The sequence below is a fragment of the Pleurodeles waltl genome, chromosome 2_1 (genome assembly GCF_031143425.1).
Source record: "Pleurodeles waltl isolate 20211129_DDA chromosome 2_1, aPleWal1.hap1.20221129, whole genome shotgun sequence".
In the NCBI taxonomy this organism is placed as follows: domain Eukaryota; kingdom Metazoa; phylum Chordata; class Amphibia; order Caudata; family Salamandridae; genus Pleurodeles; species Pleurodeles waltl.
In genome coordinates, this window is record NC_090438.1 from 133,783,842 (window position 1) to 133,811,641 (window position 27,800).

The following is a 27,800-nucleotide window of genomic DNA, read 5'->3' on the forward strand; positions in this document are numbered from 1 at the left end:
GAGTGCAGCCAGAAAAGGACTGTTTTAATATATATTGTTTCTTTAAGGCTGGGGTTTCAAGTGTAATCAAGTCAAAATTCTGTATTTGACGTGGTCCCACACAGAGTTTCAGTTTCTTGGCTATGTAATTCGATTGGTCAGAGTGGATAAGGTTGAGAACTTATCTACCTGAATGGAAAGCCAAAGCCAAGGTGCAAACTTTGTTACATACATTATATATGAATCTAAAAACGTAAATAGCGTACAACGTACCTGTCTACATATATACTACACTTTCAAGTCTATCAACTTTTTTTGCCTGTTACTACGACGCGGCAGTGACGTTTGAAGCAATGAATGTGCCCAAATTAAAAAAAACGTAGGCATGCATTTGTAAATATTCAGTCATATCTGCCATACAATGAAACAGACATTACGGAATGCAACGAATGCTTTCAGAAGCTTCGCACTCTGATGGCTATCCTTTATTGTATATGGCCTCCATCAGAATGATATTAATGATGACTCACCATGTCAAACGTATACATTCGTGATACGCTAAATACGTGTGCCAGAGAGATATTTTCTACGCAGGGTCCTCAGAGGTTTGTGGTTATATTCTGTTTTTAGTAGCTCTGTGAAGCGCCTCTCGAGTGAATGAGTGCTTTGTAAAATGAGCAAAAAATCAAGATAGGCCCACATAAAAATGTGAAAAAAAAATTCAAAAGTAAGTTAACCAATTGTAAATTCAATGTATCTTTTTTCACATACTGTGGGGTATTCAGTTCTAAAGTGACACAAAGTTACACGATTTTAAAACAAAAGGGTGGTTAAATGTTTTGAGCGTACTTGTTTACAGTAATTATACCAACATTTAGATAACGGTCAGATATGGGTGTTCTTTGAAAGGGCCTTCCAATGTCTCCTGAACTGTCCCAGCACGTTCTTTCTCCTCAGCCCGCAATGCAAAGGGACAACGTTGTCGCCTTACCTTCCAGTCTCCAGCAGGCCAAACAGGATTTAAGTAGAGCTTACTCATGAATTAGTGGTGCAACGTGGGCTTGATGGGCCAACATAATCTGGCACCTGAAATTGTTTATGGTTAGATAAATGTAATTATATTTTTTACTTATCTCTGGTCTTTATATGGGCTGGTGAGAATGAGATTCCAACCCATATGTGCGATAAAAGGGTCAGAGCGCCTAAGTGAGGAGATCAAGTTTCACAAGTCCACATGTACACAATTCAGCAGTGCCACGAAGAGGTCCCTAGTAGCGCAGGGTCGTGTCCTTGCCAGGGCAAACTTCATTGCTTTATTGGCACACTGAAGCACCCCGAGGTGTGCCTACATAACAGGAGCAACAGGGAGGTGCATGTGGAACGGATAGTGAACCACCAGTGCAGATAAGTATGGGTAATTTCAGCCAGCCCATACCTTTATTGTAGAGGAGAAGCACCACTGGTCTGTGAGTAGTGGAAGGAGAAGTTCAAAGCTTATCTGGAATCCATTGCCGAAGACATATGATCAATGGAAAATCTACATTAATAAGACAGTATTGGTGCAGAGTGTCAGGCTTGTACCTTTTGCACTGGAGTGAAATGGACACAACGTAGTTCCCAGCTTCCCTGCAAAAAAAAGCAGACCCCTAAAAGGAATCACGCCTGTCCCACCAGGACAAAGGGGCGATCCTTGACCAGGACCAGCACAGGATTCCACTAGGTAATGTTGGGTGCCTTTTTCTAGAAATAGAAGCAGCAACTTTTAGTATTTTTTGAATTCACAATTCACTCCTTTCTATTTTATATAATCCAACTTTGAATACCCTATGTCCCTTCTCCCTTTCTTTTTAAGGGCTGGTGCCTGAGGTGGAAAGGCTACCGGTGACAGGAATTTGCATTCCTGTCACCGGTAGACGACTCCTCCACCCTCAACCCCTCACCATCTACCGAAGAGCCCCCCACCCACCCTTCCCTGACAACATTCCCACCCCCTACCTCCCCGAAGCTCCCAGCAGCCCATTACCCCCAGTAGTGAACCCCGATCCCCGTACTTACCCCCCGCATACATGCACGCACCCACAGACATGCACACGCTGCACTCACTCACTCGCACTCAAAACACCCTTACACTCACGCACACACACACACATACACACGCAACACCCCCCAAATCCATACACACATAGATGCTCACACGCACAACACCCCCACTCACACACGCACTCAGTACATTCACCCCCATTGACACGAATACATACTCCATCCCCTACCCCCTCCTTTTCTCAACATACATACACACACAACCTCCACACCTGTCCACAGACACACACTGACGCACGCACAAACATTCCCCTCCCTCCCTCCCATTCATTACACGCATAGACACATACACAGAGGACACTTACCTCATCTGATGAGGTGCTCCTCCCTGAGGGGACGAGTTCCGGCGCTCCTTCCGCCGGCAGTGCCCCACCATCAGGACACTGCCAGGCCATATTACAGGTTGTAATTTGTCGGGAAGTGTCCTACTGATGGGACAGTCCGGTGGTGGAACCGCCTTTGCTCCTCCGACCGCAAGCATGACTACTGGAGGTTTTCCGCCCAAATTGTGGCAGAACTCCTTCAGTACTCATAATATGGCAGTGGCAAGACCGCCAGCACTCATGGTCTTCTGGCGCCCGCGACTTCGGAGGTCTAAGGAAAAGACGCCGAAGTCCTAATGACCACCTGAGTGTGGCTCATGTAATTCTTCTAGAAGACAAAACTTACAAGGATTACATTCACAGGTAACGTTAACAAACATATAGAAATGCTTGACAATTAGTACTACATCTCCCTAAGTACATAACTGTATCAATCTAGATGAGCAACATCAGTCCTTTACAATGTCAAAGTTCAAATATTGTTTTTCAGTTGTTCATCCCCTGAAATCACAATTAAATAATATGGTTTCATCCAGGCTTATTAATCACTTTGCAGTACGTCAATCAGGAATTGCATTAGACTACTGCCTCAATATGAATCTTTGATATACTGTAGACAAACGCTGCTTAAATACAATAATAAATGTCTTTGTTCTCTTTTTTTAGATGAAAAAGGTACACAAAGAAATGGTTAACTTCACCAGACTTTGCCACAAAGTTCCATCAGATAAGCAATCCGCTGATAACGAGGAGTCGTCACGATGCAGCATGTAGCTTTAAAGGCTACATGCTCCACCTTTAAGGGGCCGCCACGCTAGGCCTAACACAGAGGTGTGAGGGAATTAAGGCACTTGCCAGCACTCATGTTGCTTTTTATGTGTTTTTATAACGTTACATACAACGCAGGCCTAGCAGTATGTCAACATGGTCACTGTAAGTACAGTAAATGCCTCTGTGTGTGTAAGGAAAGGCCTAGATGTTCAGATTTTAGAAATTAATCAAATATGTACTTGTCTGTTACTTTTTTCAATCTCAGGTAAAAAGACCAGAAAAGGAAAAAATCCTTTCTATGAAGCTTTTTAATGAAAATGACAGCTGAAACGCCCCTAAGAGAAGATATGATTTTGCAAGTTTTGTCTTGAAAGAAAGAGAGGGGATTTTTTTAACATGGGGTTTCTGTGTACTTTCTTTATGTTCGACAAAAGTATTTTTAATTGTCCTGTGTAGTAACATAGGAACCAAGCAGAATCTGACCCCTCCACAATCCATAGAGTACAGTGCATTGGAAAAGGCATATATGATAGCAATGGGTTGAACAATGGAGATAGCAATGGGGCGAGGGTAGGCATATGGGTCTGTGGATGGAGGGATGCTGAAATACAGGGTTCCAGCTTCAGGGTTGAATAGCAGGAAAAGGTATGTAGGGAAGCTTTAATGCTTGACTTGGCTTATACAAACAAAGTAACACAGCTATAACTTAGGTAGGGAGTAGACTAATTGATTTGGAATATGTGTCCCACTGTGTATTATATTTGATGAGCTGTTCATAATGTTTACAATCATTCTTATTTACATTATGTGTAGACAAAGAATGTGTAAAAAAGAATCCTATAGTATAAATTGCCAATATGTGTGTATAGTGATTTCAGGGATTGTGGCAGTGATCCAGTGGATCATCTGCAGATAAAGAGATTTTATGACAGATTTTGTGTGACTCCTAACTTTCATACCGTATGAGCATAACCTCATAGAGAATGGTGAGAGGCATGTGACGGTTTTGCTTTTCTCTGAAAAAGACACAGGCGGTCATTCTGACCGCGGCGGGCGGCGGTCGCCGCCCACAATGCGGTTACCGCCGAATGACCGCCCCGTGGTCAAAAGACCGCGGCGGCCATTCCAACTTTCCCGCTGGGCCGGCGGGCGACCGCCAAAAGGCCACCCGCCGGCCCAGCGGGAAAGCCCCTGCAACGAGGAAGCCGGCTCCGAATGGAGCCGGCGGTGTTGCAGGGGTGCGACGGGTGCAGTGGCACCCGTCGCGATTTTCACTGTCTGCAAATCAGACAGTGAAAATCTGTATGGGGCCCTGTTAGGGGACCCCTGCACTGCCCATGCCAGTGGCATGGGCAGTGCAGGGGCCCCACAACACCCGTTCCCGCCATCCTGGTTCTGGCGGTGACAACGGCCAGAAACAGGCTGGCAGGAAGGAGGTCGGAATCCCCATGGCGGCGCTGCAAGCAGCGCCGCCATGGAGGATTCCCTGGGCCAGGGTAAAACCGGCGGGAAACCGCCGGTTCCCCTTTTCTGACCACGGCTTTACCGCCGCGGTCAGAATAGCCCAGGAAGCACCGCCAGCCTGTTGGCGGTGCTTCCGCTGCCCTCCGCCCTGGCGGTCACAGACCGCCAGGGTTGGAATGAGGGCCACAGTTTCCTTTCAGGGCTCTGGAAAACTACTCAGTGTGACCCTAATAATTTGGGGGTAACCCAACATTGTGCTTATTGTGGAGCCTCACCTCTAAAGACCCCTTATGATCTGAAGCACCAAAAAGTTGTTTCACACAAGTTAAACTTGCGACAGCTGCCAGTACTTTACAATCCTCCTCAGAACACAGAAAGGAGTCCTCTTGTCCAACTGAGATTTAATGAGCACTTAACAGTTACAAAGCGTATACCCAAATGGTTGGTACCATTTTCAGAGTCTTTTTAAACAGTTGCAGGAGAAATGAAGGATGTAGAACTAGTTCTAACACATGAGTCCCCCATCTCTTGTGCTCTGTTCAATGTCTGTGTGTTGTCCATGCCAAAAACTGTTCTGGAAACAATAGTGTCTGTGGATGCATTTTTCATCCTTCACGTAAATCAAATGCATAACGAGGTCAACGATGTGTGGTGAACCATCAACAATTACTTAACACCACCCCAATAATTTAGACACCATGGCCAATGTAGCCATGGAAGGAAAACTCCAATCAGGAATATAGTTCAATGCTTTATTACAAACACAAACTCAAAGTCATGTAGGCTATGCTCAAAACCAAGTTATAGAGATACTTAATCACCAAGGGTTGCCCAAGGCAACAAAATACATTCAAATGTACTAGCATCAGCAAAGCTAAGCATTCAATAAGAATAGTACAGAATGCACTATAAATATCTGTGGCACAGTAATAACACAATGCTCAGATTGCACGATCATTTAGTCAATTCAAATTCAATCAAGTCAATAATCTTTGGCTGGGTACAGGTCAACGCTACAGCTAACTAAATTATGGGAATACCAGTGTGGCACGTGTGGGCAAAATACAAAATTGCAAATAGGACAAAAATAAATTAGAGAAAGAGTAACCTGGTCTACTGGAGAGTAACCAAAAGAATAAATAAATAAGAAGCGTTAGCATGATGGAGTTCCTGATTAAAAAGGGTATTTTAAGGGGCAATGGCAAAAAGCAGAGAAGGAGATACCTCTCCAAGTGATACAGCATTCAGGGACTATTCATCAGCAAAGCATCTGGTCAGCAAGGCATCTGCAAGCATCAGGAAAGTGTCTGTCTCAGACCAAGATAGGACAGCTCTCTTCTGACAAAAGTTCAATCAACCAACACTATATTAATCCACAGGAAACACTCTGATTTGTCCATGGAGTCAATCCATTTTACATTGAAGGGACATGATCCAATTGGAATTAATCATCAGACTTCAGGTTGCAACAGTCTGACATTTTCACAGGAACACCTCCATTCCATGTGACTCTCAGCGGATTGAAACAATTGTATACAATCTCAGTCTATGTTCCTGCATTACAGGACTTTCCAAGGCCAAATGGATGAATTTCTCTACGGTTAAACAACAGATTTTTTACAAATAGGGCTTTGCTTGTAATGGAAACAAAATCTGAAAGAAGACTTCACGTTATGAAAACTGATTCATCCTTTTTAGATGACTGCAAAATGCAAGCCCTGTAGGCCTCAGTTATTACACAAAAATGTTTTAAATGCGTTTAAAAATACTTGTTAACAAAAGACATATAATATGCAAACTTATCAATTCATCATTAATAATATTTCGTCAGTACAAGTAAAACAATACATTTAAATTGAAAAGGCTTTGTTACTGCATTACATTAAGTAAAGCTGAGAAGTGTATTTTTCTCACTTGCACATAATTTCAGTCACCAATCTTTTGTAAAACACAAGAAATCTTATTTTTTTTACATAAGCTATTAGTTTAGAGTCTAAGTTACATTCTAACATCAACTCTAACCTTTCAGCATGTGAATTAATTGAAAAGGCATCTGTGTTGAACTGTGAAATACAAGCAAATTCCCCATTTAAAATGTGTCAGTACAGCTTTTTTTGCGTACGTTTTTCTCTCATTTAGGTTTGTAGGCTTAAGCTTGACACAGTCTAATGACTTTAGTGACACGAGGGGCACAGCTAAAATGTGTGCTCTATCATGTCTAATGCTGGAAACCAACCTAGAAAGCAAATGATGGAAGAGGCAGCCAGTGTGCAGTAATTGCAAAACTGAGGTTGGCAAGGAATAACCATGTGGCACTGAGGGGAGAAAGAAAGAAGAGGTAAACTGGGAAGTTAGAAATTCGGTCTCTGATTGTCAGAGGTATGTACCCTTTCAAGTAGTGACTACAATCCTAGTCAGGATAAGTCAGATACATGACCTAAATCACCCTGTGCTCACCCTCTGGTAGCTTGGCACAGAGCAAACAGATTTAACTTAGAAGGCAATGCATGAATTATTTGTGCAACACTTATTTACAGAAACACAGTGAAAAACACCACAAAACACTCAACACCGGTTTAGAAAAATAGATTATATTTATCTGAGTAAAACAAGACCACAAATGACAAAAAATCCAATCAGTTGAAGTTGAGATATGAATTTTTAAAGATTAAATGTGAAGATAGTGCTTCAAAGCCAATATCGGTAAAAAGGTAACTTGAGGTCATGAGGGACCATTGCAAATCCAAAATCTAGGTCGACCGTGATGGAGAGTAGGCCAGCTGCAGAACCCATGCAGGACTTACTGAACAGTACCTTTGTTGCAGCAATGCGTTGAAGGTGAGGACACAATGTGTCAGTATTTCTGCCGCATTTGGTGCAATGCATCACTTTTAGAAGTTTGTATCTGCAGAACCCACCTCTGAGGCCCAGGACTGGTGGGGGGCACATCAGGTAAGGGTAGAACTCACAGACGGCAGAGTCCAGCAGTACCAGGAGAGTTGCAAGCAATATTTGATGTTCCTGAGTCTGCAGAAGAATAGAGGGAAAGCCAGCAAGCCCTTGGAGACTCTTGGGTTCAAGGATGTAGAGAGCACATCCAATCCCTCTCACTGCAGGTCAGAAGCAGCAGGCAACAGGCCACACAGTAGAGCAAACAGCAGAGTGGCAGTCCCTCCTACAGCACAGCACACAGCAGTAGTAGGTCAACTCAGCAATGCAGTTACAGAGTGGTAGTCCCGCCTGGCAGCACAGCAGTCCTTTTTCCTCGCAAAATGTCCTTGGTTCCAGTAGAGTTCTGCTTTGGTGGGATTTGGGGTCCAGCATTTTTACTTTGGTGCCTTGGTTCTGGAATGTGGGAGAAGTCTCCAGAGGCAGGCCTTTGAAATGTGCAAATGCCCTGACTTCTCTGTCCTGGGTCCATGCTGGAAAGTGACATTGCAGGGTTGTTAAGCCCTATTGTGAGTGGACAGGGCAAGTATATTCAGTTGTAAGTGAGGCAGCACTAAGCTCTGCTCCCCATCAAGCCAGTTAATGGCCCATTAAGGCCAAATAAGGCCAATCATGTCAGACCTAATCTTCCATTGTATGTGGCTGTCTAGAGGGAATGCATAGAGCCCAGCAGTCATCCAACCCAGACTTGTACTCAGAGGCATGCAGAGGCACAAAATGGTTAAAATAAGAAATGGCATTTTCAGACTTTAATTTAAAATCCGACTTCACCATAAGATGTGATTTTAAATGGTGAGTCCAAAGACACCAAATTCCACATTTCTATCTTTTTCCAATTTGGAGCTACATTTAAAATATGTTTTAAGGTAATCCCAATGTTATCCTATGGGAGAGATAGGCATTTCAATAGTGAAAAATGAATTTAGCAGTGTTTCACTACCTTGGCATGGTACACTTAGAAGTGCATGTCCAACTTTTTAAATACACTGCACCCTGCCCTGGAGCCTACTTTAGGGAGTTACAGGTAATGCAATAGGTCTCGCATTTGTAAGAGTTAGAGCTATTCCCATTATAAGTTACAATGTTTTACCCATGGGTTTTGGTTTGGATTAGATTGAATGTATGTGGTGTGTTGTGTAATTGTGTTGTTGAGTTGAATTATATGGTTTGTTGTTGAACTATGTGGTGTGGAACGGAAATGTGTACAGTTGAATTGTGTGGCATCGAAGTATGTGGTGTTGACTGAAATTATGCTGATTGTTTCTAATATGGCAGGCAGATGCAATTATTAGGCATCAAACAGCCTGGGCACAGATGACGGAGTCTGCTGTTACATGTGTCCTGCCCATGTACATTAGCGTACTTGTGCATGTGTCTGCACGGCTGCATGTTTGTGTGTGTATGTCTGTCCATTGTATTTTAGGAGCGTTAGCTGACTGTACATTTGTAATTATAAGCGTAGTGTGCCCATCAGGTCCTGTGGAAAAAGGGGTAGTGGGTGAAATGCAAAAATATATATATATTAAACATGCTTTTTACTCTGACCTCCTTTGTACATGAAAGAGCACAGCTTCCATTACCACCCCCTTAGATACTGGCATACCCTTTCTCCATGCAAAAACACATTATTAGTTACAAGATTGCTTAGAAGGTGAAGGTGCAGGGGGGAGCCTTTATGAGCCTGCAGTACCAAAATGGATCTACGACAGCTCTGCGCTCCCCACTCCATGCCCAAAGTCTCCCAGGCACCCTTGCCACAGAAGGATGACAATGCAATAGACGAGCGGAAGATACTGCCTACCGGCTGCTGGGGGAGAGGGTGCTGCACCGCCCTGTCTACACCGTCCACAGTGCTGTGATCTCATGTCTACAGAGAAATAAAGACGTGGTGTGCGTGATCATGCCTGTTAAGGCAACTGCCTCATGACACGGGAGCGCCCAGAGAGATGTTGAGAGTGAGGGAGGGGAATCAAAGCCAGCACCATGCGTGAGGCACTGGGCAAGTAACTTGTGTTGCTTAACGGGGACAGCATACAGTGCTGGAGAACCCCTCTTCAACTTCCACCATGCATGGTGAATTACAATGAATGTTAGACGCGTATGTGCCTCCATTAGGATACTACTAACATCACTGTGGAGGTCTGAATGTACTGTGAAGGCAAATAGCACCCCTGGCATTGTGCACATTTAGAAATGCTGCATGCACAGCTTTTTACTTTTACTCCGAGCCGTGCATGTAAACACCAAAGAGCTAGGCAACACATGGAAGAAGTGATACTTTGCAAAATGATCATGCAGTTAACATAATAATGTGGCATGAGTGAAACAGCCCTTAGAACTTTTAAACTGTTACCCTGATCGGCGTCACCCAACAGAAGCTTTTTGCAGAAGCTGGTCCCCTCCGCCTCACCTACGAGACACATGTAATTGCTACATAAGCTTATTCAATGGCGTCTCTGATGTTTGCACAAATACTCCTGACAGAAACTGTTGAGAGGTATGTGGGCAATCGTAGACCTCATTCAACAATAAAAATTATAAAATCTTTACCTTAAATGCTTCAGCAAGTGTGTCCATCAACAAGATTAAACTTGACCCACTAACTACCCGGGCTGCTGACGGCTCATCCAGCAGGGCAGATGTCCCATTGAAGGGGGCAGGGGAAACACGGAAGGGAATTCCAGGAACCTAGGCGGTCAGTTCACTCAGTGGCCCGCACTAGGAGCCTCTAAGTGAACCATAGGGCCGGTGAGGCTGCCGACAGGACTTAGGGGGTCATTATGAACCTGGCGGGAAACACCGCACCGCCGGCAGTGCCGGTAACTACCACCAACAGGCTGGCGGTCTGAATTGCAAAATAATAAAGCACATGATAAACAGGCAGCGGGCCATCCACCCACCGCCATTTTGGTAGTCCCGCCGATGACCGCGGAGGCCATCTTCAGCCCGGCGGAAAGGCCAAACCCGCCCACCATATAATGAAACACCACACCGCCATCAATTCTGGGGCTGGAACCACTGCCACGCAAAGCTTGGCGGTAACGACCCTTATAAAGGGAAACACTCACCGGAGGCACACAGAACACGCCGACGCCAACATGGAGCAAAAGTTCGGAAATAATTCCAGTGCTTCTCCTAGCAATATTCCTCCAGGACCGTGACCGCTGATGAAGACGACGACGGTAAGTACCACAGCCTAGCATACATGGGAGGAAAGGGCACAATTACACACCCAACACCGCTATGCACACCCAACCCCTCCCACCACCCCAAGCCATACACACCCTAACAAAATGTACTTACCAGACACAAGCCAACAAATACCTGCATCAATGCACACCTCTGTGCATACCCCCCCCGAGTGAAATGCTGCACAACGGGCCTACATTGCACCAACATGTCTGCTGGGCACTAAATTTAATCTGAATAAATGAACAACAACGTCCAAACAAGGCCATAGGCCACTCCATATAGAACGCCCATTAGGGCAAACATAGCCCACACTTGACCCCTATGATGGAAAAGGAAACTCCACTGAGAAGGGGCATCTATGGGGCAGCCAGGCACCTCAGGGATCGGGGCAGAGGGTGGCGGGGGTGGGGACTCAGCTTTGGAAGGGGGGTTCTTGGGCTTAGGTTTAGAAGGTGGAGATGGTTTGGAAGGAGAAGAAGTGGGCCTGGACCAGGGCGTGGCAGAGGGACCAGGGCAACACGGGCCTTCTTCTTCCCTGGGGAAGGGGCACTGGAATAGGAAGGGTGGACTGGGGAGGACTTGGAAGAGGAAGGAGTGGACTTGGTGAGGGCAAGGGAACGTTTAGGAAAAAGGCTGGGTGAGCCAGTGGGTTCAAACAGGTCAACACAGGAGAGGAAAAGCTTTTTAGGTGCAGTTGGAGGGGTGTCGGAGACACGTTTGGGAGTGGAGGTTGAGGGAGTGGTGGTACGAGTTGTAGGTGTGCTGGACGTGGATGTAGGTGCCTGTTTAGTATGCTTATGTGTGGTGGATGTATGTTGAGTGGATGAGTGTGAGCATTTGCGTGTTTTGGGAGGAGGGGGGATGGACTCAGAGGGAGAAGACAGGCTGCCAGTGTAAATGGATGTTGTGTGGGTGTCTGCAGGTCCGGTGAGTGTGTTGCAAGTGTCTGTGAATGTAGTCGTGGTGAGTGCAGGTGTGGTGTCTGGGGTGCATGACTGTATGTCTGCTGTTGTGGTGACTGCAAGAATGGGGGCAGCAGCAGTGACTGAGGGTGCAGTGCATATGGGTGTGCATGGTGAGATGACAGACAGGGAGGAGGGGGATGGCGACACAGTGGGGGTGGTGGATGTTGGTGTGTCTGCTTTGGTGTGTTGGGTGTGTGCCTGCATGTGGTGGGACATGTGGTGCTTGTGTTTCTCTGTGTGCTTCTTGTGTGTTGATCTGTGTGCATGGCTGTCTGTATGTGTGCTTGGGATGGGTGAAGGGAGTGGGGTGCTGGAAGGGGTAGAGGTGGTAGGAGGGGGGGCGGAAAAACCAGGGACACTGGCTGCAGCCAAAGAGCCTGAAAAGATCTCTTTAGGCCAGACATGGCACTGTGAACGCCTTCCAGGTATGCATTGCATTGCTGCACCTGGGATGTTAGCCACTGGATGGCATTCACGATGGTTGTGTGCCCTACAGAGATGGTTCTCAGGAGGTCAATAGCCTCCTCCTTGAGGGCAGCAGGGCTGACTTGAGCAGGAGATGAGGTGCCTGGGGCGAAGGAGACGCCCACCCTCCTGGGCGAGCGGGCACGGGCAACTCAATGGGGAGCTACTGGGAGGGTGGTGATGGTATGGGGAGGTGACGGAAGATGGCAAAGAATCTGTGTGCCCAGTAGGGCCCGCCACCACTAGGGATGTGCCATTGGAGGAGGTGTCGGAGTCACTACCTCCAGTGGTAGTTTCCTCCTCCGTGGTACTCCCCTCGCCCTCCAACCCACTGGTCCCCTTGGTGTCGCTCGACTCTGCCTCCTGGGTCCTGTGGGCCTCAGCATCCCCACTCGCCGGTGCCTCAACTTCCTCGCCAGATGATGCTAAAGTACACAAGGACACAAGAGCACGGGGGGAACAACACAAGAAAGAAGTATGTCAATTCCAGGATAAATATACATGTTGGCACAAATACACTCACACCCTTCTCAGGCACCAATCCTCGGCAGACACAACATATGAAATTAATGTGCTCCTAACTGGTAGGCATGACCCCACAGTGCACTACATTCCCATCCTGGCGTCCTACTCCGATACACTTTGCAATGTGGAACAATGAGAGACGATGCCAAGACAACACATCTGCAAGTCCATGAGGCTACATTAAAAACAATGGCCCAGACAGGGAACCCCTCACAGGCCTACAGACCCTGCCAAAACTACCTAAGGCACTAACCCATGGACATAGAGGGGGGCAGGACTGCAGGGACACACTTGTCTATGTGTCTGGCACTACTATGCATGCACCCCATAGCACCTAACTACACTCATCATAGTAGCATCACAACAGTGTTGGTACTCACCCCCTGGTGGCTGCTGTGCTTCCTTCAAGCGCCCAACCAAATCCAGATAGGCCACTGCAGAATGCGGGCCAACAGGGGGGTCAGGTTTCGACAGGCACCCTTCCCTCGTTGGGAGGCTTTGCCCAGCTGGGCTTCTTTGGTCTTATTGGCCCAGTGCCTCATGTCCTCCCACCGCTTCCTGCAGTGGGTGCTCTGCCAGTTGTAGACCCCTAGGCTCCACACTTCCTTGGCGATGGCTTGCCACAGTCCCCTCTTCTGATGGGTGCTGACCTGCATGGGACACACAGAGTAAAGAAACAGATGTCCGTGTGGGTGCCCCATACACAAATGCCATGCCAGTTTAACTTGACATAGCCCAGGGAGGCATACATATAGACAATAGCCAAGACAAAAAATGCCAGACACACTACGGGTGAGCATTCACACAGCCAACAAAAAAGCCTGCAGGCATCCACTACTTTCACACACATTTAAGGAGGACATATAGCAACTCACCTACTCCTCTGGTCGCCAATACAGCTTTGCATACAGCGGTGGGATCCCCTCCACCAGCTTCTCCAGCTCTTCCGTGATGAAAGCAGGGGCCCGTTCTCCTGTAGCACGTGCCATCTCAGGGACCAGAGTCAGCACACAGAAGCACACGCAGCTAAGTTCTTCCCTACTCAAGGTGCAGGAGTCAAGTGCCAAGGACATGGCAAAATGGCGGTAGATACTGCGGGGGTGTGCACCGTCACTGTCGGCGGTGATCATGATTGGCCCTGCTTCCCAATTAACAACCATGTTATCCAATGATCGGGTGCACAGCGTTGAACACCGCCTACCGCCATGATGAATTACGCCAGCGGAATGAAGTCACTTCCACACTACACTACCTGTATGGCAGGGGGCTGCCACTTTGCATCCACCACGCCTTCATAGCTTGGTGCCTAATCCATGGTTCCATTCCCTCACCCATTCGTCAAGTACTATCATGATTAGTGGTCCTCCTCATGGAATCATGGTGGTAAGTGTGTCTACACTGTGATGCCATCAAAACTAAGACACCTCACCACACATTAGCCTGACAGGTTACCTTGTTCTTTGTGTCTGTGTGAGGTACAATTGTGTTGCATGTAAAACATGAATTGAGTTACCATGTCATGCAACTGTATGTCCCAGACTCAATGTGTCTCTCTTCCTTCACCATAGGTACAGACCCATGTGGGGAGGGATGGCCCCATCTGTTTACAGACCCCCAGTTAGATCTGGCCACCATGGAGGAACGTCACATCATCATAAATTACCGCCGGAATTGAGCAACAATACTTGAGCTCTGTGAAGAAATGGAGCCTATTCTGAGGCCAGCTAATAGGAATCCCCATGCCATACCTACAACTGTGTAGGTACTATCTGTGCTACATTTTTTGGCCACAGGCTCATTCTAAGTGACAGTGGGACATCCTGTCTAATTTCCGGAATGCATTCGTGCAACACCTGCAAAGTTATGTCCAATTTCCCCAAAGGGCTGATCTCCCCGGCATCAAATCTGGAGTCTATGCTTTTGCAAGTATCCCCCATGTGATAGGTGCCATTGATGGTACCCACATAGCCCTCATACTCCCAAGAGCAAATGAACAGGTGTTCAGGAATCGTAAAAACGTTCACTCCATGAATGTCCAATTGGTGTGTACTGCTGATCAGTACATATCACGTCAATGCAAGGTTCCCAGGATCAGACCATGATTCCTTTGTCCTGAGAAACAGCAGTCTGCCACACATGACGGGACAGCTACAGGGGGACAGGGCACGGCTTATAGGTGAGTGTGTATGACACTGTATTAGTGACATACCTGCCAGGCAGGCTGTATGCAAGTACAAAGTGTGTCTTCTGACTCTCTTTTACCCACTTTTCGAGGGGATTCTGGCTACCCAAACATGCAATGGCTCCTGACACCTGTGAGAAATCCCAGGACAGATGCAGAAAGGCATTATAATGAGGCACACGGTCGCACTAGAGGGTGATTGAGCCGACCATAGGACTTCTGAAGGCAAGATTCTGTTGCCTGCATCTCTCAGGGGGATCCCTGTTCTATGTCCCTGACAAGGTGTGTCAGATAGTGGTGACCTGCTGCATGCTGCACAACTTGGCTGTGAGGAAAGCTATTCCACTTCTGGAAGAGGAGGATGCTGTCCAACCACCCCTGCCACCTCAGAGGATGGATGAGAGTGATGGAGAAGAAGAGGGGGAAGATATAAACTCCAGGACCCAGCTAATCCGGCTATACTTCCAGTGACACTTAGGTATATTTGCTATTATGCCAATGGCTTTACTGCATTGTTTCAGGGTGCCTTATGAACTAAGGGCTAGATGTAGGAACATTCCGAATTGCGACCTGCAAATTGCGAGTCAGAGCGAGTCGCAATTTGCGAGTTGCAATTCGGAATGTTGGATGGTGTCCCTGACACCATCTGCGAATCGCAAGGGGGATGCAAAGGCCCACCTCATGAATAATCTTGAGGTGGGTCTCAATTTGCAACCCCCTTGCGAATGGTGGCCCTCACAGGGATGGTGGCTTGCTTCGGACAGCAGACCACTGTGTCTGTGACTGCTTTTTAATAAAGCAGTTTTTTTTTTGTAATGCAGCCCGTTTTCCTTAAAGGAAAACGAGATACATTACAAAAACGAAAAATGAAACATTTTCTTTTCATTTTTTCAGAGCAGGTAGGACCACTGCCTGCTCTGAAAAAATGTTTGCAGTGCCATTCTCAACGGGGAAGAGGTCCCATGGGGACCCCTTCCCTTTTGCGAATGGGTTACCACCCATTTCAAATGGGTGCAAACTGCGATTGGTTTGCGACCACGTTCGCGGTCATAAAGCAATTCTGCATTGCACTGCGACTCGCAATTTGGAAGGGAACACCCCTTCCTAATTGCGACTTGTAAACCCATTTTGCGGTTCGGTATCCAGAGGTTTGTGCATTGCAAAGTGATTTTTGCACGTCGCAAACAGCGAAGTCAGCAATTTCTGACTGACTTAGCCTCCCCCTGCCCCTGAGGAATGTGGTTTTCCTTAACATGCCTAGATACAAACTGCTGCAATGGTGCCAATATAGTGCCACTCGCGAGCACATCTCGAGCAGATTCTCTACTTGAGAAGCAGCAAAATCTACTCAAAAAGACATTTTCGAGTGGATTTTTGATTTTCTTTTCCAACAGACAATTTAAATCGTTTTTGTAGCACAAGAAGATTTTTTTTAAAAACTTTTTCTCAACAGGACGGAAGTGCCCTAGAGATTCCAACTTCCTGTTCCTATCCAGCAGGCCCGTCCAAGTGCTTTGTCCATCTCCTGATCTTTTTCACTTGGATTTCGAGGTGGAAGGATCACTCTCTTTGTCTGCTGGATATATAATGTTTGATTTAAGCACTTTGTTTTTGTGATATCACTCAAGTAAGTTAAAAGACTATTGTATAGGGGTGTGTTTGCTTGATAGGGCATGCACAGTATTTCTTTGTACTTTTAATTCATTTTTAAATGTCATTGTGGTGGGTGGCCTGGAGTTTAAGTGGGGCCTTGTTAATTTTTTGCATGTCATGTTTTACCTTTCGCAAAGAAAAAATGTTGCACTGTTCAGTACCTTTTATCCATGTTAGTTACATTTGCAATATTCATTTATTTTACTTTGTGGCTTAGTCTTCCAAACGGGCCAGAGCTAGTTATCAGTGCATGAAAGAAATGTTTCTGTGGTATATGTTTTTTAAAACATCATTTAGGGCAGGGATGGCATTAGATTAAATTAAAAATGTTGGCTATTGTTTGTATTTCATATTTTTCTGCATAAAGTGTCTATGTGGGGTGATATTTGATGCCATAGGAGGATGTGTGTTGTTGTAAACTTGTTATAGCTCAGTTAATGTTCAGGTTTGGCATTGTTAGTGTTTTCTTCAATGTTATCATGACTCCTGTTTTTTGGCCAGTATGTGTGTGAATGTGCCATCAGCCACCATTTGTCTTTGTTCTCCATGCTTTGTGGCCATGGGCCATTTTGTTTCAGCTGTATTCATAGGCCTGAAAGTGTTCTTTGTTCTTCATGCCTCCTTGCTCGTTGTTATTTTTGACCATGTGACTGGTGGGCAATTTGTGCAGCCAGCCAGTGTGCTTCTTACTATATGCTTGCATGTGTTCTTTGTTTTACATGCCTCCCTGCTCGCTGTTGTTGTTTGACCATGTGGCTGGTAGTCATTTTGTGCATCCAGCCAGTGTGTTTTTGCCATTGGCTTACATGTGTTCTTTGTTCCTTATGCCTCCTTGCTGGCTGTTGTTGTTTGACCATGTGCCTAGAGGCCATTTTGTGCATCCAGTCAGTGTGTTTTTGCTTTTGCCATAGGCTTTCATGTGTTCTTTGTTCCCTGTGCCTCTTTGTTCGCTGTTGGTGTTTGACTATGTGGCTGGCAGCCATTTTGTGCATCCAGCCAGTGTACTTTTGTCATAGGCTTGCATGTGCTCATTGTTCCCCATGTCTTCTTGCTTGCTGTTTTTGTTTCACCATATGGCTGCTGGACACTTTGTGCATCCAGCCAGTGTGTTTTTGCCACAGGCTTGCATGTGTTCTTTGTTCTCTGTGCCTTCTTGTTCGCTGTTGTAGTTTGACCATGTGGCTGGCAGCCTTTTAGTGCATCCATCAAGAGTGTTTTTGCATAGGCTTGCATGTGTTCTTTGTTCCCTGTGCCTCCTTGCTCACTGTTGTTGCTGGCAGCCAATTTGTGCATCCAGCCAGTTTACAGGCCTGAATGTGTTCTTTGTTCTCCAAGCCTCCTTTCTCGTTGTTGTTATTTGGCCATGTGGCTGGTGAGCATTTTGTGCAGCTAGCCAGTGTGCTTTTTGCCATATGCTTGTATCTGTTCTTTGTTGGTCATACCTCCATGCTCACTGTTGTTGTTTGACCTTTTGGCTGGCAGCCATTTTGGGCATCCAGCCAGTGTGATTTGGCCATAGACTTGCATGTGTTCTTTGTTTCCCATGCCTCCATGCTCACTGTTGTTGTTTGACTATGGGTGCTTTTGCCAAAGGGTTGCATGATGTGATAACAGTTTAATAATATGCTTGAGGATCATTATTGTATATGTGTATTATGAATATGATTATGATGAACAGTGCTTTATAATATATGCATTTTTTTTCATTTTTCATTTGTACCTCCTTGCCTCACAATAGATGTTTCATACTCCCTTACAAACACAACACCAGCAATTAATTATTGTTTTTTAAAAAAAAGTATGTTAATTTTTTATTGTATTTTTTATTGTTTTTTAATTTTATTCTAATTTCTTTAATTTTGTAGAGGAGTAGCTTAAACAAGAAAGAAAAAAAGAAAAAAGACAAGTTGTTAAGAATGCTTTATGCATTTCTTTTATTTTAATTATATAGTGGCACAGTATAAGTACATTGCTGGTCCCCTAGGGCCGTTGGAATTTTTTATGTGATTAGGAAAGTCACAGGAACATGATTTTATTGATATATGCCGAACAGAAAATCACTCACTGGCTAAGAGTAGGCAACATAAGATTTTAAAAGACAGTGATTTTGTTTTCTCGTAAAGAATTTCCTAAAATAAAAGTAAACCACACAGACACTTTGGGGTCAGGTACCGCCGCTGAATGACCGCACGGCCATTTAGACATTTCCTTTGGGCCGGCGGGCGCTCTCCAAAAGAGCGCCCGCCGGCCCAGAGGAAATGCCCCTGCAACGAGGACGCCGGCTCAGAATTGAGCCGGCGTAGTTGCAGGGGTGCGACGGGTGCAGTTGCACCCGTCGCGTATTTCAGTGTCTGCTTAGCAGACACTGAAATACTTTGCAGGGCCCTCTTACGGGGGCCCCTGCAGTGCCCATGCCATGGGCATGGGCACTGCAGGGGCCCCCAGGGGCCCCGCGGCACCCCCTACCGCCATCCTGTTCCTGGCGGGAGACCCGCCAGGAACAGGATGGCGGTAGGGGGTGTCAGAATCCCCATGGCTGCGGAGCGCGCTCCGCAGCCATGGAGGATTCTGTAGGGCAGTGGTAAACCGGCGGGAGACCGCCGGTTTACCCTTTCTGACCGCGGCTGAACCGCCGCGGTCAGAATGCCCTCGGGAGCACCGCCAGCCTGTTGGCGGTGCTCCCGTGGTCGGTGGCTCTGGCGGCCACCGGCCGCCAGGGTATCATCCACTATGGAGAATGAGTATTCTAATCTTGTTGTGCCAAATGACTGGAGGCGTTCTATCTAGGACATTGGGTACAAATTTGCTACTCTCTGCAGTCTGCAGCTGGGGCAGCTGCAATGGACAAAATTATCTTTTTGCCAATGTCCTTGCTCTTCTCCAAATGTCTTTCAATTCTACCCTGACTCTACCCTGACTCCAAAGAAGCAGATGATTAATATGTCACACATGTCATATATAAAATGCAGATAATAGATATCTTGGCGTTCTCTGAGCATTTGTATACAGATTGAACACAGTACTCAATGAGGGTTTCCTATATATCAGTGGTTGATTGTTAATGTGGAGTGTGCTAGCTGTAAAGTTCATGGTATAGGATCAATGTGCACATACTGCATGCTTTCTACACCTAAGGGAGTTGTATCTCTGATGACAGTAATAATGGCTGAAATTCTCCTGAGCTATTATATAGTTACTGGCAGGCCTCTAATGCCATAGTCATTTACAGACCAATATGTGTGAAAGCAAAGCTTGGATGATGTAATCAGTGATGTCATCAATTACGTCATTTGGGATGTCATCAGTGATGTCATAAATGATGTCATAGAACATGTCATTAGTGGTGTCATAAGTAAGGTCATAAGCCGTGCATGGTGGGGGCGCAAGTTATAGTTGATGCTGCTAAATATAACTGGTGTATTTCCTTTTTTTAAAACTTCAAAATGTAAATGTTGTCATTGACAAATTCACGTAACTATAATGTGAGTTTACCCTTTGAATATATGTGTATATACTACCTAGTGGTGATTGCCAATAGGTAGCTATAATTAGGACCTAGTTTCTATAGAAAAAGTATTTTTTTACTTGTCAATATCTTTGGTGCCGGTTGACGAATCTTCGCAAAATTTTCCAATACAATGTACCACTCACGTGAGCTGCTGTCTGGGAAGTTTCGGGGTGATCCATCAAGCAGGGTCCGAGAAAAAAGGGCTTCCCAAAACACTTTTTCCCAATTCATTTTTCCATAGGGATTTTAAACAGCCATAGCGCCCAAATTTGGAAGGAAGGTAGCTCTTACCCCAGAATGCAACCTTTTTGTTATTTGGTGTAAATCCTTTCAGCAGTTTTTTAGTACTTAGAGATAAAACAAATTTGTATACATATAGGGACACGAAGGATTCGCGAACCCTCCCGATGTTGTTCTGAGATCTGATTGGCTGCCAACACTTCAACAAGGAAGTGTTGGCAGCCATCTTGGGACTCAGCTTCAGCCAAGTCAGAGAAAAAAAGAAAAAAAAAAAAGAAAAGGGACCACAGTAGGGACACCCTGACCCCTTAGCTCTTGTGCTAGGGTCCCAGAGGGACAAACCCAGAGTAAAAAACATTTTTTGAAAACTTTTTGGCAGACGGCTTGGCAGATCCACTGAAAGGTAAAAAAAAAACACAAGGGAAGGCTCCCGTGCTTGTTTCTGTGAGGCCCCTGTGTGGGCCAAGTCCCGGGGAAATTTTCAGTGCACGGGGCCACAGCCCCTTACAGTCCCGGAGACTGCCACCTCCCTGGGGCTCTATTCCAGTACATTGTGGAGGGACCACCACTACAGCCCTGGGGACCGCCATCTCCCCGGGGGCATTGATGACAAACAGTGCCAGGGCCTTTTGCCCCCGCAGCTCGGGGGACCAACCCCTCTACGGGACACTAATCACAAACAGTGCAGATCAGCCCTGGGGACCACCACCTCCCTGGGGCTCCAATAAAAGAGTGAAGGGGGTCCATTTCAGACACCCGATCCCTGGGGACCACCACCTTTTTCGGACAATGCTCATTGGGGGTATGGGGGCCCGTGCCCCCCTTTTAAGGAGCTATTTATAGCCCTGGGTACCGCCACCCCACAGGGTCGGCTCCTGTTATGGCCCGGGGTGCCCAACCCCAGGACACAGCTGTTTGCTGTGACTTGGTGAGAGCTGACAGCTCCTACCAAGTCACAGCAAACACTCCGCTGGGATGACAGCTCTGACTTCATGCGAATGGAGGTTTCCTCTGTTTTCCTGCCCACGGAGATGTAGGCAGGGAAACAAAGGAAACATTGCTCTCACAGAGAGCAAGCTGCTCTAGCAGCTCCCTCCTTGTGAGAGCAATGCCGGCTCCAACAGGAGGTGGGGAGCTGGCTGTGACTGCAGCGGCTTTCAGGCTCCCCTGTGGCCCCAACATTGTTACTGGGTGCCCTGGGAGGCACCAAGGTCACATGGCAAGGCCCCGGGGGATGGGGTCCCTGGGCCCAAGCTCATCCTGGGGAGAGGGGCCACGCTGACCTCCTTACCCCCCCAAAAAATAACGATTTAGGCCAGGCCCAGGGGGGTGGAGTCCCCAGGTCCGAGACACGCCTAGGGAAGGGTCCCGCGTGGTGATAGCCAGTCGGTAGTTATAATTAAGACCATTTTTTCAATAGCATTTTATGTTTTGACAATAACTTTGGCGCCATTTGACGAATCTTCACAACAGTTTCAAAACTAATATGACACTCACTTTAGCTGGTGTCTTGAAAGTTTCAGGATGATCCGTCAATCAGGGGTCGAGGAAAATGGGCGGGTTCCAAAACACTTGTTCCCCATTCTATGTCCATTGGATTTTTCAAATTTTTAAGACGACTACAGCCCAAACCGCTGAACCGAATTCCACGAAATTTGGCAGATAGCTAGATCTTGGTCCAGAAAGCTTGCTTTTTATAATTTGATGTGAATCCGTTCTGCAATTTTTGAGTTATTTAATGTTAAAAAATATAGGTATATAGGTATGTGGATCCTCTGCAGATTCACCCAGGGTGGATCTGCGAATCTGGGGGAGAAGCAAGGTCCTGATTGGCAGGCAGCAACCTCACAGAAAAGTTGCTGATGCCATTTTGTTTGTCCCATCGGCTGGGGGGATTGGAAAAAACAGTGCAAAAACACATAAGGGGTCAGGATACAGATATCCTGACCCCATAGGTCATGTAGGGGTACCCCTGAGCGAACCCATATGAGCAAAAAAGTAGCCCAAATATTTTTGTCTGATCTTCAAATCCTCCGTGCAACTCACCTCAGCCCCCTGTATAAATCCGTGGTGGGTCTCCGGATCCAGAGAAAAAAAGAAAAAAAAAACACTCACTGCATTCAACCCCATAGGCCATGCGCAGCTTGGGTTTAGGTGCATGTGGGAGGGTTGGCCACAGAGCATGACCATAGGCCAGGCCATGCTGTCAACCCCCGTCGCGCAGGGCCAAAGGTTGTGCTTGTGCGCAACGCTGGTTATATTAACGTGTGTGTTAAAAAAACATAGAAATTCAATGAAAAAAACAGAGGTTAAGGGGAAGTAATAGCTAAGTTGATGTTTGACCCATAAAAAAAACATATAATTTCAGCAGTTAGAGTTATATTTACAGTTATACTTATCTGAAAAAACTATAATTTGTGCCGGAAAGTAACTTCTGGCAACGAGTGATAGTTTGTATGGGTAAAATGTCAGCTTAATTATAATGTCCCTATACCCTTTGTTTTTTTCAGTGAAAATATAAATATTTATATATATATATATATATATACACACACATATTTATTTATATATAGATATATATTTTACATAGTTGCCGTCACCACTAGGTAGTTATAGTTAGGACCTAGTTTCTATAGAAAAAGCTGTTTTTTGCTTGCCTATGTCTTTGGTGCCGCTTGAAGAATCTTCACTAAATTTTCCCCAAAAATCTGACTGTCACAGGAGCTGCTGTCTGTAAAGTTTCGGGGTGATCTGTCAAGCAGGGGCTGAGATAAAGGGGGAGTGAACTTTAGAGCATTTCCAATGTTAATTCCCATAGAAAAAATTGAGAAGGAAGTGTTGGCAGCCATCTTGGGACTCAGCTGAAGCCGAGTCCATGAAAAAAAAAAAAAAATACAAAAGGGGTGAGGGTATGAACACCCTGATCCCTTAGTTCTGATGCTGGGGTCTCAAAGGGACCTCCCCCAGGTTGCAAATGCGTGGTAACATTTATTTTAAAAAAATGCACAGGCTTCTGTGCTTGTTTTTTAAATAAGCCCCTGGGTGGGCCAGGTCCAGGGGCACTCTTTTCTTTTTAATTGGGAGGGCCCCCTGGCCCCTTCACAGCCCCAGGAACCACCACCTCTCTGGGGCGAATGAAGAAATATGAGCAGGATGGGGTGGCCCCCCACATCCCAGGGACCATCACCCCATGGGGCAAAAATGTTTTTAATATATGGGGGAGGCCCAATGGCTTCCCCCACAGCACCGGGACCACCACCTCCCCCTATAATGAAATATGAACGGGGGCCATCTGGCCCCCCCACACCCTGGGGACCACCACCTGAGGCGAAAATGCTTTTAATATGTGGGGGAGGCACGATGGCCTCCCCCAAAGTCCTGAGGAACACCACCTCCCCGGGGCACATACTAAATAATGTAAAGGGGTCTGTTTCAGACCCCCAGTAGCCCCAGGGACCACCACCTCCCTGGAGTTATGCCTATGTTGGAGAGGGGCTGTGCAGCCCCCCTCAAGGAGCCACTGAAGGCCCTGGGGACCGCCACACCCCAGGGCCAGCTCCTGCTATGTCCTAGGGTGCCCACCCGCAAAACACAGCAAACACTCCAGTTTCTGACAGCGGGACCTGTCAAGCAGATCCCGCTGTCAGAAAGTGAAGCTTTTATCTCTGTTCTGGAACAGATATGAAAGGTTTGCTTCAGCAACCATGGAGCTGCAACTTAAAGCAGCTCCTTGGTTGCTGAAACAATTGGACCGTGGGTGAGGCCTTGAGGCTTCCCCAGCAGTCCCGGATAGCCCGTAAAGGGCTTGTTATGAAATAAATGTAAAAATGAGTAAAAAAAAAGAAGTAGGGACCGTGGGGTAGCCCTTGCAGCCTTCCCCGCATTTCCAGATAGCCAATAATGGGCTAGAAAAAAGAGGGGGGAAGAAGAATAGCTCAGGGTGAAAGTTACAGACTTCAATCTTTCTCTCACTCACACGGCCACTCAGACACTCATGCACCCTCCCACAGACCCACTCAGACCCTTGTACGCCTATTCACAGCCCCAGTCAGACCCTCACACAGCCACTCACAAACTCATTGAGATAGTTACGCACCCGCTCACAGACCAACTCAGACTCTCACACACCCATTCACTGACCCACTGAACCCTCATACATCCACTCACAGACCCACGAACACACTGATGCATCCACTAAAACACAGATGTATGCACTCTCACACCCAGACAAACACCCTCACAGCGACTCTCACCCCCAGATACACTCTCTCACTCTTATTCTCACACCCAAATCGGCCACGACCAGCTGCCGCAGCGCATGCCCTAAGGGCTGTGCACAGCATGGGGTTGGGAGATTAGGGGGATGGCTGCAGGGTCTGGCTGCAGGCCAGGTCTTGCGGGCAACATCTGCTGCGCATGGGTGAAGGCTGTGCACAGTGCAAGGTTGGGTGCTTATAGGGGGTTGGCCCTATACGTTGAAAGAACCATAGAAATTCACTGAAAAAACAAAGGTTACAGGGATGTTAAAGTTAGAAAATAGAATTTGAAAAAATATAGAAATTCACTTAACTGCCTCTGTGCCTGGGATGTAATGATTACGACCCGCAGCACAGTGCTCCTGTCACTTGAGCATTGGGGGAGCACTAGTGCTCCCCCCGTGGGCCTTCCTCCCACTCCCTCTTCCACCCCTAACCTCCTGCATGTAGTGACCTCAATGTGCGATTGCACGCTGACATCATCAGAGGGTACCGGTTGCGCTGGAAGCCATTTGCTTCCAGCGAAACCTCAGAGAAGGAGGTGAGTTTCTTCTCCGGCAGGCGGGGGTTGCTATAAAAGAGGCTTTCCTCGGGCAGCGCAGCAGGAATGCCCACTAGGAACCAAGGATTTTCTTTTTTGTTTATTTCATTACGGGGGAAGCGGCCTTTTAGGCAAGGGTCGCTCCCTTTAGAGGCATATTATTTATGGCCATTTCTGCCCCTCTTGGGAGCAGATTGGGCTATTATTTTTAGGCAAATGTGCCCCCAAGAGGGGCAGAAGCCACTGGAAAGCCAGAGATTTTTTTTTTTTTTTTTCTGTGGGGGACGGCCCCTTTTGCAAGGGTCACCCCCTTAGGGGGGCATAGAACGGTTAGCCATTTCTGCCCCCCCCCTTAGGAGCAGATCGGCATAAGTGAGGAAAATATGCTTTTTGAAGCAAATTTTGAGGTTTGCAGAGGAGTCTGTTTAAGAAAATGTTGGGAGATCCACGCAAGCCACACCTCCCTGGACTCTACCGGTTATCTAGTTTTCAAAAATGTCTGGACTTGGTAGGTTTCCCTATTTAACCACCACACCCAGGACCAAAAACGCAGGTGCCCCCCACCCCTGCAAAAACAGTTAGTTTTGTGAGAAATCATTTTGATGTGTCACCATTGTGTTTTGGGGCATTTCCTGTCACGGGCACTAGGCCTACTCACACAAGTGAGGTACCATTTTTATCTGTAGTCCTGGGGGAACGCTGGATAGTAGGAACTTTGTGGCTCCCCTCAGATTCCAGAACTTTCCATCACCGAAATGTGAGAAAAAAGTGTTTTTTTTGCCAAAGTTTTAGATTTCCAAACTATTCTGGGTAAAGGAACCTGGTGAGAGCCCCACAAGTCACCCTATTCTGAATTCCCCTAGGTGTCTACATTTCAGAAATGTCCAGGTTTGCTAGATTTTCCTAGGTGCCGTATGAGCTAGAGGCAAAAATCCACAGCCAGGGACTTTGCAAAAACAGGCCAGTTTTCTTTAGGAAAATGTGATGTGTCCATGTTGTTTTTTGGGGCATTTCCTGTCGCGGGCACTAGGCCTACCCACACAAGTCAGGTACCATTTTTATCGGGAAATGTGGAGGAACGCTGGGTAGATAGAAGTTTGTGACTCATTATGCCAGTGCCAGGCATAATGTATGCAAAGGGGGCTTTCCCCCATTAGGGCGGCCAAAATAGAAAAGAAAAGGTATTTCCTTGCACCATTTCTTTCAGAACTTTTAAGGCCTGCTGAGAACAGGTGTTAAAAGGAGGCTTCTATTAGTTACAATCGGCCACTGGGTGCTTTGCAGGATTAGCATCAAAAATGTTTATGCTAAACCTGTAAAATGCCGGACTAGAGTAAAATAATTTTGACGTTAGTATCCTTACTACCACCATGGTGCATATGGTGCACACATGGTAGCATTAGGGGGGCGCTGAGGGGCGCAACAAAAGTGGCACTGCACTGTGTGCAGCACCACTGTTTGCAGCGCCACTTTTCTTAAATATGACTCTAGGGGTTCAGTCTTCACGCGTTTTACACTACCACACTTGGGGGCATATTTATACTCTGTTTGCGCCGGAATTGCGTCGTTTTTTTTAACGCAATTCCGACGCAAAACTAACTCCATATTTATACTTTGGCGTTAGACGCGTCTAGCGCCAAAGTCCATGGAGTTTGCGTCATTTTTTAGCGTGGACACCTACTTTGCGTTAATGAGATGCAAGGTAGGCGTTCCTGTCTAAAAAAGTGACTCCGAGGCATGTGCGCCGTATTTACACTCCCGGGCAAAATTCACGCCCGAGTGGGCGGGTAAAAAAAAATGACGTACGGCCGCTTTTGCGCCGTTTTTTAGCGCCTGGAAAAGGCAGGCGTTAAGGGACCTGTGGGCTCGGAAGGAGCCCAGAGGTGCCCTCCCATGCCCCCAGGGACACCCCCTGTCACCCTTGCCCACCCCAGGAGGACACCCAAGGCTGGAGGGACCCATCCCAGGGACATTAAGGTAAGTTCCGGTAAGTACTTATTTTTTTTTGTTTTTGTGGCATAGGGGGGCCTGATTAGTGCCCCCCTACATGCCACTATGCCCAATGACCATGCCAAGGGGACAGAAGTCCCCTGGGCATGGCCATTGGGCAAGGGGGCATGACTCCTGTCTTTGCTAAGACAGGAGTCATGTCAATGGGGGTTGGGAGTTTTAAAAAAAATGGCACAAATCGGGTTGCGGCGCAAATTTTGCCTCAGCCTGACTTGCCCCATTTTTTGGCGCCCAAGCTCCATTTTCCCCAACGCCAGCGCTGCCTGGTGTACGTCATTTGTTTTAACGCACACCAGACAGCGCCGGCGGCTAACGCCGGCTAACGTCATTGAATAAATATGGCGCCCGCATGGTGCTTCAGAATGGCGTTAGCCGGCGCTAATTTTTTTGACGCAAAACTGCGTTAGCGCAGTTTTGCGTCAAAAAGTATAAATATGGCCCTTGGTACCTTGACACTTGCCAATTTACCAGAAGTGTTAATACAAATTCAAAATGAACAGGGCAGCTCCAGCACTGGGTTTGGGGATGAAACTGATGTGCAATTTTGACATAGTGTCCTCAATTATTTTAAGCAACATTAAAGGGGAAGGAGCAGCGTTGGCCATTCGCCAGCGACTCCGGGAGATTCTTCAACCATAACAGGAGCACAAGCTGGCAAAAAGTATTTCTGAAACCTA